The sequence below is a fragment of the Eleutherodactylus coqui genome, chromosome 8 (genome assembly GCF_035609145.1).
Source record: "Eleutherodactylus coqui strain aEleCoq1 chromosome 8, aEleCoq1.hap1, whole genome shotgun sequence".
Taxonomy (NCBI): Eukaryota; Metazoa; Chordata; class Amphibia; order Anura; family Eleutherodactylidae; genus Eleutherodactylus; species Eleutherodactylus coqui.
In genome coordinates, this window is record NC_089844.1 from 70065791 (window position 1) to 70081756 (window position 15966).

Consider the following 15966-nt stretch of genomic DNA (forward strand, 5'->3'; position numbering starts at 1 on the left):
TCACAGGTGACATCTCTCTGATTGGTGACATGTAAAGCTGTCCTTACCTCCAGTGATCACAGGTGACATCTCTCTGATTGGTGACATGTATAGCTGTCCTTACCTCCAGTGATCACAGGTGACATCTCTCTGATTGGTGACATGTATAGCTGTCCTTACCTCCAGTGATCACAGGTGACATCTCTCTGATTGGGGACATGTAAAGCTGTCCTTACCTTCAGTGATCACAGGTGACATCTCTCTGATTGGTGACATGTAAAGCTGTCCTTACCTCCAGTGATCACAGGTGACATCTCTCTGATTGGTGACATGTAAAGCTGTCCTTACCTCCAGTGATCACAGGTGACATCTCTCTGATTGGTGACATGTAAAGCTGTCCTTACCACCAGTGATCACAGGTGACATCTCTCTGATTGGTGACATGTAAAGCTGTCCTTACCTCCAGTGATCACAGGTGACATCTCTCTGATTGGGGACATGTAAGGCTGTCCTTACCTCCAGTGATCACAGGTGACATCTCTCTGATTGGTGACATGTAAGGCTGCCCTTACCTCCAGTGATCACAGGTGACATCTTTCTGATTGGTGACATGTAAGGCTGCCCTTACCTCCAGTGATCACATGTGACATCTCTCTGATTGGTGACATGTAAGGCTGCCCTTACCTCCAGTGATCACAGGTGACATCTCTCAAATTGGTGACATGTAAAGCTGCCCTTACCTCCAGTGATCACAGGTGACATCTCTCTGATTGGTGACATGTAAGGCTGTCCTTACCTCCAGTGATCACAGGTGACATCTCTCTGATTGGTGACATGTAAAGCTGTCCTTACCTCCAGTGATCACAGGTGACATCTCTCTGATTGGTGACATGTAAAGCTGTCCTTACCTCCAGTGATCACAGGTGACATCTCTCTGATTGGTGACATGTAAAGCTGTCCTTACCTCCAGTGATCACAGGTGACATCTCTCTGATTGGTGACATCCGTTGTTGGTTATTATTATTTACCAGATCAGTATCCAGCTCAAAGTTATCCCTCAAGACCCTAAACATACAGTCTGCAGTCATCTGTACCTGTACTCATACCTAAACTATACATCCTGCAATCACCTGTACCCATACCTAATCCATACAGCCTGCAGTCATCTGCATCTGTACCCATACCTAAACTATACATCCTGCAATCACTTGCACCTATACCTAAACCATACAGCCTGCAGTCATCTGTACCTGTACCCATACCTAAACTATACATCCTGCAATCACTTGTACCTATACCTAAATCATACAGCCTGCAGTCATCTGTACCGGTACCCATATCTAAACCATATAGCTTGCAATCATCTGCATGTATACCCATACCTAAACTATACATCCTGCAATCACCTGTACCCATACCTAAACCATACAGTCTGCAGTCATCTGTACCCATACCTAAACTATACATCCTGCAATCACTTGCACCTATACCTAAACCATACAGTCTGCAGTCATCTGCATCTGTACCCATGCCTAAACAATGCATCCTGCAATCACTTGCACCTATACCTAAACCATACAGCCTGCAGTCATCTGTACCTGTACCCATACCTAAACTATACATCCTGTAATCACTTGTACCTATACCTAATCCATACAGCCTGCAGTCATCTGTACCTCTACCCATACCTAACCAATATAGCTTGCAGTCATCTGTTCCCGTACCTAAACCATAATCCTGCATTCACCACTACCCATACCTAAACCATACAGCCAGTAGTCATCTGTAGCTGTATCCATACCTAAACCATAGAGCCTGCAGTTATCTGTACTTATACCTATACCTAAACTATACATCCTGCAATCACCTGTACCTATAACTAAACCATACAGCCTGCAATCATCTGTACCTGTACTCATACCTAAACCATACAGCCTGCAATCATCTGTACCTGTACTCATACCTAAACCATACAGCCTGCAGTCATCTGCACGTATACTCGTACATAAACCATATCTCCTGCAGTCACCAGTCATCTGTACCCATACCTAAACCATACATCCTGCAGTCATCTGTATCTGTACCCATACCTAAACCATACAGCTTGCAATCATCTGTACCTATACCAATACCAAAACCATACAGCCTGCAGTTATCTGAACCCGTACCTAGACCATACAGCCTGCAGTCATATGTACCTGTACCCATACCTAAACCATACAGCCTGCAGTAATCTGCACCTATACCCTTACCTAAACCATACAGACTGCAAACAAACCGCTCTGTACACACAGTGATCCACCTGGGGGAACAGTTGATCGCTGGGAATCACAAGGGGTGGACCTCTGCCTATCTGCTGTTGATGACCTGTCCTGAGGAAAGGTCCTCAATATCTAGATGTGGGAGAAACCCTTTAGACATTCACTACATGACTGCATTTATGTGTTATGCACAGAAGTGGAGAGGATGGGGGCAAGACTAGGAAGCTGGAAGTAATAAAGGAAGTTGTCAGGAGGGGAAGGGTTCTTCTCACTCACTTGCGTTTTTTTAACGCTGTGATATCGCTGCATTTTTTTTAACGCAAATGTAAATAAGGACTTTCTGATGTTTAAAAAGGATCGCAAGTTTGTGCCCTGCGATTTTTGTGCGATGCATTCTTAACATTAGAAAGCCCCATTGACAATTGCGTTAAAAAAATGCAGCGATATCGCAGCGTTAAAAAAGTGGGTTGCAGCCCTAAGTGGGTTATACACAAGAAACAAGGTATATAGGGGATGGCTGAGAACAAAAAGGATGTCAGAGTGACTGTCAGGATATAGAGTAAGAAGAGCATACAAGAATTCTGATTAGTTTTAACTCCACGAGCCACCCATGGCACTATAAACAGCATGGCAATGATGGGGGCACAGGAGCCAAGGCTGAAAAAAATGCCTTTTTGCATTACCCTCACAGACATAATACACTGCATATGATATTGCAGTGTATTATATCAGCAAACAAAAGGATTGCACGATCAGGTCCCCTTAGTAAGACTAAAAAAAAAAAGTATAAAAAGTGAAATCGAATTAAAAAAATATATATTAAAAAGGAGAAAAGCAAAAGTAATTGTTTTGCTCTGTCACAAATCCGTCTCAAAATACTTGAAGAAAAGGCACTGATTGCCAAAATCGAACATACCCCATTATAGTTCATGGTGTCCGTCTGGCGCTGTTCGGTTCTGTCCAGATATGCAGCCATTTGGCAGTGAAGATTCCCCTTTCCTGCTCCCCGAACAGAACATGAAAGCAGAACCCTGAACACACATATGAAGCCACCCTTTGTTTTTTAAGTAAATGGGAAGATGGAACAATACCTCTACAGCGCCACCTATTGGAAGGCAGCATTCCTGCAAGTCAATGTCAGATCTTTTAACAAGCCTTGTAAAGAGCCAAAGCCAGAAGTAAAATAATAATAATCTTTATTTGTATAGCGCCAACATATTCCGCAGCGCCTACATAGACAGGGGGGAATACAAAAAGACAAAATACAAAAATTACAGAACTAGTTACATAGTAATCAGTTGATGGAAACACTAGGGGTGAGGGTCCTGCTCCAACGAGCTTACATACTACAAGTAATGGGGTGATACAGAAGGTAAAGGGGCTGGAGATGTGCACTGTATGGCGAGGTGACGTGTGACGGCAGGAGCGGTTTATGACGGCTAGCAGGGATTGCAGTCAGTAGGTCAGGGAGCATGTTATCAGGCGGAGTACAGAGGGGTTTGTTTAGGGAATGCGGTATGCCTCCCTGAAGAGGTGAGTTTTTAGAGCACACCTGAAGTTCTGCGAGTCCTGGATTGCTCGGGTAGCCTTTGGTAGTGCGTTCCAGAGGACCGGTGCTGCTCTGGAGAAGTCTTGGAGGCGGGAATGAGAAGTTCGAATTAAAGAGGCGCTCAGTCTGGTTTCGTTAGCAGAGCGGAGAGCCCGGGCTGGGTGATGGATTGAGATGAGGGAGGCGATATAGAGGGGTGCTACGCTGTGGAGGGCTTTGTGGATGAAGGTAGCGAGTTTAAATTGAATTCTGTATTTAACGGGCAGCCAGTGCAGTGACTGGCACAGGGCAGAGGCGTCCAAGTAGCGGCTGGACAGGAAGATGAGCCTGGCTGCCGCATTCAGGATGGACTGGAGAGGGTAGAGTCTGGTGCAGGGGAGGCCGATCAGCAACGAGTTGCAGTAATCGAGCCGGGAGTGGATGAGGGCAACAGTAAGCGTTTTTAACGTGTCCACAATGAGAAAAGAGCGGATTCTTGTGATGTTCTTGAGGTGCAGCTGACATGTTCGGGCGAGAGATTGGATGTAGGGGGTAAAAGAGATCAGAGTCGAATATGACCCCAAGGCAGCGGGCATGTTGTCTAGGAGTTATGATATAACCATGTACAGACAGCTGTTTCAGGGTGATCGCCCTCATCAGTGTGCAGCAGGTCTCTGGCTTGGCTAGTGAGAGGCCTATAGACGGGGACCGGGAAGGGTAGTCAGCCTGATAATCCTTTGGGTTTTAGTTCTGCTAAAAAACAAGCAACTCCGACAAGGGAGTGATTTCTCACTTAGTGCCCGTGTCGGCGGCCGCATGTAGACAAGACGATTATCACCCGAATTCACTGTTTCCTGTGAGAACTTGCATTATAATTGCCTCGTGTAAAGCTACCTTTAGTTGCAAGGCGATTTACCTCCTCTTCTAGCGCAACATTTACATCAAATAAAGGGGTTTTCTAAGTTATCTAAAAAATGGTGACAGGGCATAAAACGGTTAAAAACACCAAACTAGATTATACTCACCAATCCCCCCCGGTTCACCGTTCCCGTCTTCATCACTAGCATCTGTTCACTTTGGCGGAGGAGGTGATTCATACACTCATGGCCGCTGCAGCCAATCACTGTCCTCAGCAGTCTGAAGCCATGCTGGTAGGTGAAGTGGGGGAGCCTTAGTGGAATGGTGATGGGGCTTGAGCTAGCACTAGATCATCTTGTGTTGTCCTGAGGAGCAGGCAGACCAAGCAGCCAGCACTATAAGCGGTCAGGCCATACCTCCTTGAAGACAGTTCCAAGATCTTGCACCTATATGGTCTACTGTTTGCTGTCTTCTTTTTACTTTCTAACAACAATTCAGTTCTGTCACACTTATCCCCAAATAAATAGGAAATCTGTAGGCCTTCCAAAGTAAACCAGCATGGACAAGAACACAGAAACAACCCACAAAAATGTAGTTACAGTATTTCCAAATCCAATCCCCGTCCGCCAACAGGTGTCACCTTCTGCTTGCGGGAAGGATTCCCCTTCAGGTTGGTAATCAGTAACAAGCGGCTGAGGAGCTATTCTGTAAACAGCACAATAATAGAGCTCTCTTAATGACCGCTAGTATGCTTCTTTACTTCTTTATTCCGGTCTTTTCACAGAGCTGATCATTGACAGTCGCACAGATAACACCGAGGTGTCCAGTTGTTAGATACACTGGTATCACTGAGCACTGTGTACATCGTAGAGCCGTGTTCTCCATGCTTCCACTCCCTCGCTGCTGTGAAAGTTGTGATCTTGCAACAGCTGTAGAGCTACAGGTTTAAGAGAACATCGCCGTGACACTTTCTTCTCTGGTAAAAAGTTTGGTACGGTGCTAGGGCGGCTGCACACAACCGGATTTCAATTGCGGAATCCGCGATCGTCACCCGCACAGACGATATGCTGTATTCTGCACCCATTAAAATAGAACATTCGGATGTCTACTCAGATGAGCGGATATCAATTGCGATTTCCGCAAGTGGATTTAAAATCGCAGCATGTTCTATTTTTGTGCAGACTCCGCACAGACGGCTTCCATTGAGATCAATGGAAGCCGTCCAACATGAAGCCTAGCCACAATCGCAACATGCTCCATTTTAGTGTAGATTCCATGCTGACGGCTTCCATTGAAGTCAATGGAAGCCGCCCAATCCGCTGCCTGTCTGCAATTGATATTGAAGACGGGCTGCGGGTTCCGTGGGAAAGCAGGAGTTTAGAAAAAAAACACTGTACTGCGCATGTGCCCCGGTACGCCAACGGGCAGTACAAAAAAAAAAAAGAAGACAGGCATACGTCGCCATCCGTAGACAGGGTCGGATTCCGCTGCGGGCTCTCACATGCGGAATCCAACCCATCCGTGGACACGAGGCCTAAGAGAAACAAAGTAATCCTGTAGATATGAGACCTTTTTAATGGCTAACAAAAAGACTTGATGTTATAGCGAGCTTTAGAACCGACGTAGGGCTCTTCAAAAGCCTACGAATAGAGCCCTAAGTAAATTCAAAAGCTCACTATAACATCATGTATTTTTGTTAGCCATTAAAAGGAATCATATCTACAAGTTTGCTTGCTTTTTCTTACTGAGAACAATCACACTTTCTTCTCTGGTCACAGCCAGGGGCAGATTGGGAAATCAAAGTGGCCCTAGAAAAAAATTTCAAAGTGGTCCCATGTTGTAGGGGGGGGGGGGGGGGGGGGGGGGGCGACGGATTTTACATCCTCAACATGTCAATTTTTGCTGTGGATTTTCAGCGCGGATAGCAGTTCTTTAAATGACAAAGTGAAATGCACATCAAAATCCATACTGAAATCCGCAAGTTCCATGCAAATGTTGTGGTGGATCCACACCAAAATCTCCCACATAGACCTATAGAGGTTGTTCAGTAGTTTAACCCCTTAACCCTTTCCAATCCACTGTCTGACCTCTGAAGACATTATGATTTAAGGCTGTACAGCTCTGATGTTGGAAGATGCCCGTCGGGGTTCTCTCACTGTATATTGCCAGCCTCTCTGCTGTCGGAGCCTATCCAACGTGTCACCTCATGCCTTTAGCCAGCATATAACGCTGTTTTATATCGGCAGAAAAAGAGTAAGCCCCCTAGGACAACCAGGATACAAATTGGATTGGAAAGGGTTAATGACACTGACCATTTTTTCAGTTTTAGTTTTTCCTCGCAACTTTCAAACAATCTGAACTCTTATTTTTCCATTGATGTTGCTGTCTGAGGGCTTGTGTTTTGCGGGATAAATTGCGATATAATGCAATACTGTGGTATTACAGTAAACTGTATGAGCGGTCAAGCTGTCTGCTATTGAAATCAAACTGTCTGCACTTGTGTGCAAATCAGCATGCTTTGTGGGCAGAAAAAGCACTGTAAAACAGGCCGATATGCAGCTTCGTTGAGTCCGCAAATACACCGCGCTGAGTTGCGTGCAATTGCGTTTACGCCTTGTGAAGTGGGCCTTACTCTCCGGCTCAAAAAACGAATTGCTGCTCTTCTTTCGTGCAAATCACAAGCTGCCATTTTTTCTTGCACTGCAGTCACAAAGTTACTGACGTAACACATTCAAACCTGCACAGCAGTGACTGGAGAGACCGCGACCAACAATGGAAGGTGCTGATAAGACTGCGGCCAACAGAAGTTTTAATAAAACTGGAGCGCGGATCATTTTTGACTCGCCCTCGTACACTGGCAGTCTGCCGCTAAAAATGTTTAAAATAAGGAAATGATCGTAATAAAGTTACATTTTTGAAAATTGGGTCATCCATGATACATTGCATATGTCTTAAACTCCATGTCAACTGAAAAATGAGATTCCGTCTAGGAACAAAACGGTTGAATATTATCAGTTAGACCAACGTAGGGTAATAATTATATTAGTATCTGAGCACAGGACAATTATACATCCTATAAAAGGAATCCTCCCAGCTGGATGGGCGCCAATGGCTACTCCCTTGCCAATGTGCCCATGGAAATGGTGCCTCCTTTTTCACGTAAATGTCAATCATAATTATGCAAAGAGCGCAGTAAAATAAAACAATATTTTTAATAGCGGCGGGCTATCCCTGGGAAGGGCTGAGAAAGTGTCGGGCCTCAGTCAAAGTAAAGGCATGCTAAGCTTAGACTGCGGGTTTTCTTGGAATAAGCACGTTTTCTGCCTGTAACGAATAGGACGGTGGTCACATGACTGTTGAGGTGTGGCGCAGTTCCTTCTATATAATATACATATACAGCGTATCTTCTCTTGTTGTAACAATGTTGTCTTCTGCTGTTCTGCACTAAATTATACATTCTCTTGCTTTATCAAGAATTTGAGACTGCTGTATGCCCATACCAAATGCCCTTTAGGGCGGCCTCACACAAGCGCATTTGCGGCCACAAAATCTGCGTTTGCAATGTACAGCGTATAGAACTCATTCAGTACAATGGATTCCTTCACATGTGTTTATTTGTTCCCGCGCTTGGAAACGCTATGTGCTCTATTCTTCTGCACAATTGTATTTGTAAGGCCGCCTTGTGCATAAAATCGTGCAGAGAACCGTGTGATTTCGTGGGCTTAAGCACCTGGGCGAGCCAGCTGACCTGCTTACAAGTCGGCTGCTTCGCCTACTTAGTAGGCAGTCTATCCTACTCCTAAATGGCGCTCCCGGGACCGCGCTGATGTGAGCAGTCTTGGCAGCGCAATAAAGTACAGTAAAATGCGGCGATCTGGGCAACATGCATATACGTCCTGCTTAGGCTTGTGCGAGGCCACCATTACTGTATACAGAGGCAAACAGAATTTTCATCCTCATGGATCCATATGGATATGGGGTTACATCTTCCATGCCATCACGCCCATTTTAAGCCTTTTTAAGGCCGCATTCATACCAAGATATTCGTATACAAAAAAGTTTGCACGTGCAATACGCAGAAAATAGAACCGATTGATTTCAATGGGATCATTTACATGTGCACAATTACACATGATTTGTGTGTGCAAGAATTACAGAAAAGAAAACACTGTTGCACATGCAAATACACAATGCCGTATGTGCAAAAACCTAGCGCAAATGCATGCACGAATACACATACGCTCGTGAATCCAGCCTAAGGGCTCAGACACACGGGCGTTTTTACCGTGCGTTTTTCCATAAGTCAAAAAATTCGCGCTAGATAGAACCAATGCTTTTCAATAGCAGCAGTCACATGTGCGAATTGTACATGCAGAAAAGCGCCTTCGGCGAAAATGATAGGTCACCAGTTCGCAGAACGCATGTAACTGCGGCAAACTGGTGTTCTGTGTATGTGAAATTCCTGGATGTTGTCGCATCCAGGGGTTTCACCTTGTGCTCAATGAGGCCGACCCCATTGAGAACATATACTGAAGATCGCTCTCTTCTGCTACAGCTGTCACAGAGGAGCGTGATGTTCTCCCATTGAATTCAATGGAGCCGGCAATACAGCCAGCTCCATTGAAAGCAATGGGCTGCCGGCAAGCGCTGCAGTGATTTTCGGGGAAGGGCTTCAAATATAAGCCCTTCCCTGAAAATCAATCCAAAAATGTGTAAAAAAAATCTTTACTCACCTCACCTCTCTGCAGCTGCCGGGGCTGCAGATGCCGCCTGCTGAATGGGCTGCCTCTGATTGGCTGAGGACTGTCACCAGTCAGAGGCAGCTCTCAGCTATTGAATGACAGCTGAGAGCTGCCTCTGATTGGTTCCTGCGCTCAGCCAATCAGAGGCAGCACTCACCCATTTGTGAATTCAAAGATGCCACTGTGTCCAGTGACAATGGGGCTCCCTGCGGAGATGAAGAAATCCTCTGCCACAGCTGTCACAGCCGGGGATAGCGGGAAACGCCCGTGTGACCGAGCCCTTTTGAGCTGATAAACACTGCTAGCAGCGTTTTTTCTGCCATGACACCCGCTTAGGTCCCATCCGCAGTACAGAAGAAGAAGAAAAGCAAAGGTACGTGGGGGTCACCAGCCGCGGTCAGGGCCAGATTCCATGCGGGAGTCCGCTGTTGGAATTCGGACTTGCCGTGTGCAGGAGGCCTAAATGTATAACAGATTGGTACAGAGGGAGAGAGGACCCTGTACACAGGGGTTTACAGTCTACAAAGAAAGGGGGGAAGGAGACAGAAAGTAGTTGAGGGTAGAAGCTCATCTGGTAGTGTAGTGGTAGTAAGAACTAGTGTAGGTTGTAGGCTTTCCTGCAGAGGAGGGTTTACAGGTTGCTTTTGAAGGTGGGGAGAGCTTGGGGGATGAGTTTGGGTGAGTTGTAAGTATGGGAGATGCAAGGGAGAAATCTTAGAGATGGTTGTGTGAGATGCAGATTAGAAGGTCTTGTGAGGACCAGAAAGTGGGAAAGCAGATCCATCTTCATTGAGAGTTCCATCTTGTCTGAGACCAGAGAGAGTGCGAACACAGAGCCACATAGAAGCACCTTCAGCTTCCTGGTGGTGAAGATGGAGGAAGAGGAGCGATATCCCGTAGCGTATGAGACCTGTATGTGAGTGGAGTGAGCCCCAAGCCTAAGAGAGAGCCCTCGTAAGTAATTCTGTAAGACGCATCCAGTGCAGAGGTACTAAACCAAATCCCTAAGTTTTCCTACATGGCCATCCAAAGCTAGGATCACCACGTAGACGTATGCTCCAATTCACACCCACGCATCTTCAGTGCAAATACTAAAAGCTAATAATTACTACGGGAGCGTCTGTGGAGTGACCTCCTACCCCCTTACCTCCTCCGGAGTGCCTCCTGTCCAGGAGCGGTACCTGACAGATAACGTGGACTTTAAAACCGATTTCATCCTGTGTATGCTCCCTGACTTCTGACCTCTCTTCTTACCTGCACTGTAAAGATTGTAACTGTGTTACTATGTAAAATCTTTTTTGCTCTACATTATTCTCAAGTAAAGTTCATTCCGGGCCCTAACCGTGCCTGGGGACCCGAGGTACTAGAAATCTGTGACTGTGATTATTCTCTGCTGTGTAGAATACCGGTGTGTAGGAACGGTGGCTTCACCTGTGACAACTACTACCCCCATCATCCTGTTTATTGGCATTCCCTATTCTAGGGGTGTCAACGGCGGCCTGCAGGCACACTTTGGCCTTGGCTGCATGTCATCCCTCAGGGAAAGGAGTCTAGTAAGTGCCGCCGTGACAAACCAGCACTTAAAGGGGTTGTCTCGCGAAAGCAAGTGGGGTTAAGCACTTCTGTATGGCCATATTAATGCACTTTGTAATATACATCGTGCATTAAATATGAGCCATACAGAAGTTATTCACTTACCTTCCCTGCGCTGGCATCCCCGTCTCCATGGCGCCGACTAACTTCAGCGTCTAATCGCCCGATTAGACGCGCTTGCGCAGAAGGGTCTTCTGCCTTCGGGTCTGTCCGGCAGCAGCGGTGTTCTGGCTCCGCCCCCTTCTACGCGTCATCGTGTAGCTCCGCCCCGTCACGTGTGCCGATTCCAGCCTCCTGATTGGCTGGAATCGGCACACGTGACGGGGCGGAGCTACGCAATGACACGTAGAAGGGGGCAGAGCCAGAACGCCGCTGCTGCCGGACAGACCCGAAGGCAGAAGACCCTTCTGCGCAAGCGCGTCTAATCGGGCGATTAGACGCTGAAGTTAGACGGAGCCATGGAGACGGGGACGCCAGCGCAGGGAAGGTAAGTGAATAACTTCTGTATGGCTCATATTTAATGCACGATGTATATTACAAAGTGCATTAATATGGCCATACAGAAGTGGTTAACCCCACTTGCTTTCGTGAGACAACCCCTTTAAGCCTCACAGCTCCCTATGTCTGCCAAGTGTCTCGGTCATCCCTCTGGGGTGCTGCATCTGAGCAAGAATCAAAGGTAGTTTTTATCTACATATGTTAATACTTAGTGGCGTTCCTTTGGCAAACCATGATTAAGAGCAGTACTGCTGGAAACGCGTAGAAGCACACATTACCTGGATGCTTTTTATGATGCAATGAATAAAAGTTAAAAATTAACAGAAGTGCTGGGATTTTTATAAAGAAAAGTTGGATACAATTATATATCTCCATAGGTCCATTGAAACATCCACATGCACTCTCCAGCATTGGAACCGCTTGCAACCGTGAACTGCAGGATTGGATGAGCTGACTTTTTCTTAGTTTTTTCCCCCCCAAGTATACTTTCTACTAACAACAGATACACTTCAGTTAGTATTTCCCTCCATTCATCCTGCAAATTTCTGTCGAGTTCTCTCAAAGAAGATGCAATGGCCTGTCTACAATGGTGCAAAGAGCATTGTTATTGGACAGTTGAGCAATGGAGGAACCTTCTATGGACTAATTAAATCACACTACTGCATCTCCTGGGTGTGGAGAATGCATGAGGGAATGCCTTTTGCCTGAGCGTGTTGTGCCACCTTGGCCTAAGGATGTTTTACATGGCAAAGTCTTGGTTTGTTGGTTGTAATGGCAAGAACACAGAGGTGTGCTCTGTCATTCTAGAAAATAATGTGCTGCCAACAATGTGACAATACTCTAGGAATTGTCAGCGATACTTCTGAAACGACAACGCGCCTTGTCACAAGTCAAACGCTGTCTTATGTTGGTTTGAGGATATGGATGCTCCCCCGATTGGACTGGCTGCACAGAGTCCCGACCTGAACCTACTGAACATTTTTGGAACAAACTGGAACGCCAGTCAGGAAATATATATGAACAGCATGTCACCAGACCTTTGCAGGATGAATGGACGGAAATACCATCTGAAGTGTATCAGACGTTAGTAGACAGTATACCATGGAGAGTATCCAATGTCATTTTATCCAAAAGAGTCTCCACTAAGTATTAAGATATGTAAATAAATACTACTTTTCATTCTTGCTCAGGTGTCCAATTACTTTTGGTAGGGTACCGTAGTTATTCTCAGTTTACAAAGCTAGAACTGTTGGTGGGGCTTCCTAGGAAAAACATTGGAGGAAACTCAAAATCTCACAGAAAAACCATTTTATAACTGGTAAGAACAAACAATCCTGTCTGCCAAGGACAATATATTTAGTAATATAGAGCTAATTATCAGATCATTGTGGATATAATTAATAGAAGCCACTTAATACACAAACAATCTCTTTGTACAGAACTGAATAGCCCAGGAGCTTTCATAGATATCATGTCTGTACAACAGTACAAGCAGGGAGTGGCAGCCAATGAAAATATTATGTGGTCATTCTGTTGGTGTGTACAATTATAGAAGGGCGTTCCATCGTACGTTCTGTAGGTTCAGACCATGTACTCTTTAGATGCTAGTCAAGTGCCCATCTCTATACAAATAAAGTTATCAAAGGACACCGACTCTAAATGCAGCTTACTCTCTATTGCTGCTAAATATGTAAGGGTCCTTTTAAACGGAAAGATAATCATTTGATTCTCGCTGGATCGCGGGAATCGGAACCCTAATCGTTCGGAGTAAATGCTGCCAACGACTGAACGATGAATGATAATTCATTTGCTTATCGTTCATCGTTCAGTTTCTGCAGGCATAAAAAGTGAAAGAGGATGTATAAACAGGCTCTTTCATCTGCATGCAAAAAAATTGCTGCTAAGGCCCCCTGCACACGGGCGGGATTTCCCACAGAATTTCCGCCCGTGGCCGCTGCCATAGGATAGCATTAGAAAATGCCAACCTAGGCAGACGGCCGCGATTTGTCCGCGTGAAATCACACGCGGAAAACAAATCACGGCATGCTCTATTTCTGTATGGGTCTTGCAGAGGCCCGCACAGTAATGTCAGTAGTGACGGGCCGGCTCCACTCTGCGCATGCGCTGGCTGGGGCATAGCAGAGAATGAAGACGCCGGGAGCGGGAAAGCTACAGGCCTCTCCAGGGGCACATGACCCGGCCCTCTGCAGGCGTCCTAACTGCGCAAAAAAAAAAATCACGTGAATGGACGATTTTCCTTCATCGAGTCCTAGGCCTTATTAGCGTGAAAATCGCCCATTCACACATTCGGGGGCTACGTGTTGCAGAAAAAATGTGCTGCTGTTTGGAATTCCACGGGTCGGTAGACATCCTCCTAATCACTACTAATGTCATACAGGTGTCTGTCTTCTTTTCCGAGCATTGGACGCAACTAAACTCTCTCCCTCTTCCTTTTTTTCCCCAGCTCCCATAGGACTCTATGGACATTCCTGAGTTTTGCGCACCAAAGATAGGTCAAAACTTATATTTTTGCGCAGCAAGGAATTTCAATGGCTGATGTCCTATTTTTTTGTAGGCGCAATTTTTTTTTGGCGCACCTAAAATTCCTTCGGCTGAATGTTTCCATAGGAAACCATTGGGTCTAACGGTCACTATTTTTTTGTGCAAATTCCCTCATGTGATGAGCCCTTACTGTGGATAGAAGCGGGCAGCTGGAGCGATCTACATCCCACTGCGTCTCCATTCACTGCGCAATCATCTCTCCTGTGTGAAAGCAGAGGAGCACTGATCGCTGGGACGACTGTCAGACAAAAGTGCCCAACAATCGTCCGGTTTAAAAGAGCCTACACACTTCTCCTATGACAACTCCATAGCATTATGGGCTCCCAAAAGCTAATGTTCCAAGTGTTCACATAAATTAACAACAGTATATAAAATAAGCATAGATGTAATATAAACATAATAGATACTTGGAGAGCTTTTCTTAAGGCCTCCTGCCCACAATCGGGTAGGATTTCGACTTTCGACTCCCGGTGACCCACAGAGACTCATACTGACTTGTCTGGATCCGCCACGAGTGTCTCGGCCAGCGAACCGGTGCACATGCACAGTGCAGGGTATGACACACTGGTGCTAGGCGATGACGCGGATTCCTGCGATACTTCTGGAAGTGCTCACTGCAGAAGTGCCACGGGACGGACGGCTTCCAATGACTGCAATTTTCCGCACCAAATAGAACATGCTGTGATTTTCCGCTCACGGAGGGGGAGGGAGAGGGGGCGAAATCGCAGTTGATTTCCACTCATGGGCATGGGAGAATCGTTTACCATAGCATGTCTATGAATGGTGGGCGTCCATGGGCATTGGGCCTAAAGGAATAAAAACTTTTTGTCCCATGTAAAATTTAGTGCTGAGGAACAATCTCTTAAAAACTTCAGATTTGATTTTGGTATGGATGAATTTAAACACTCAAAAGACTTGGAAATGATCGTCAAAAATCACGATTTCTATTAAAAAAACGGTCTGAATTGTTCAGATTATGGTATTTTCTGCGAGGATTTATGGATGTGTAAACGAGGATATGAAGAGTCTGGAACCATATTGATGCCTTTGAACATTGATTTGATCTTCACATTACTAATCATCCATGATAGTCCGAAAAAGCAAATCCTTGTCCAAAGCCTTGTCTTCCATTGAAGCACAAATGACCAATCGAAAGCATTGTCATATTTCTGAGATATTATAAAGAAAACTGAGGTGAATAGAATAAAAAAAATTTTTGCTTGGAATTCTTGACAGCAAAAGAGGAAGAGGATGACCAGCGAAAAGATACTTGCTACAATAGTTATGCTCATACCATTCAAAAGACTGTACAAGACGACAAGAATTTATGGAGACAGGCTGTTGATATTTAAGGATGTATACTGAATGATCACTGCAATAGGAACAGCTGGCACATCTTGTGATCAGTAACCCGGTACCACATAAGGGCCACACCACGATCTGCTCTCAGATAATGTGGCCACCTCTCCTCTGTGCAGCAGAAAGAAACATTTGGCAGTCAGGGGTAAACATGGTGACTTGAATGACTTTGACTGCTGGCAGATTGTTGGTGCCCAAAGTTGTGGTGCCAGAATTTCTGAAGCAATCACACTTGTTGGCTGTTCCCAAACGACAGTATCAAGAGTGTACCCAGACTGGTTGAACCATGGAAAAACATTCGACCGAAGATCACACAGCAGTAGGCCACATATGGTTGATCCTAGAGGAAAGCATCGTGCATCAGGTCTGTTGTCTCAGTTGAATTGTGCCACAGCGGACCAACTGATCCAACAGTACAACAATTGGGAAGTTAGACAAATTTATACAATTACCATGCGGTGAACTTTGCATTAACTGGGGTTCAATAGCCAAAGACCAACAAGGGTGCCCCTGATGACCCCGCATCATCGCCAATAACACATCTCATGGGCCCAGGTAAGACATTAATGGACCTTGAACATGGCAG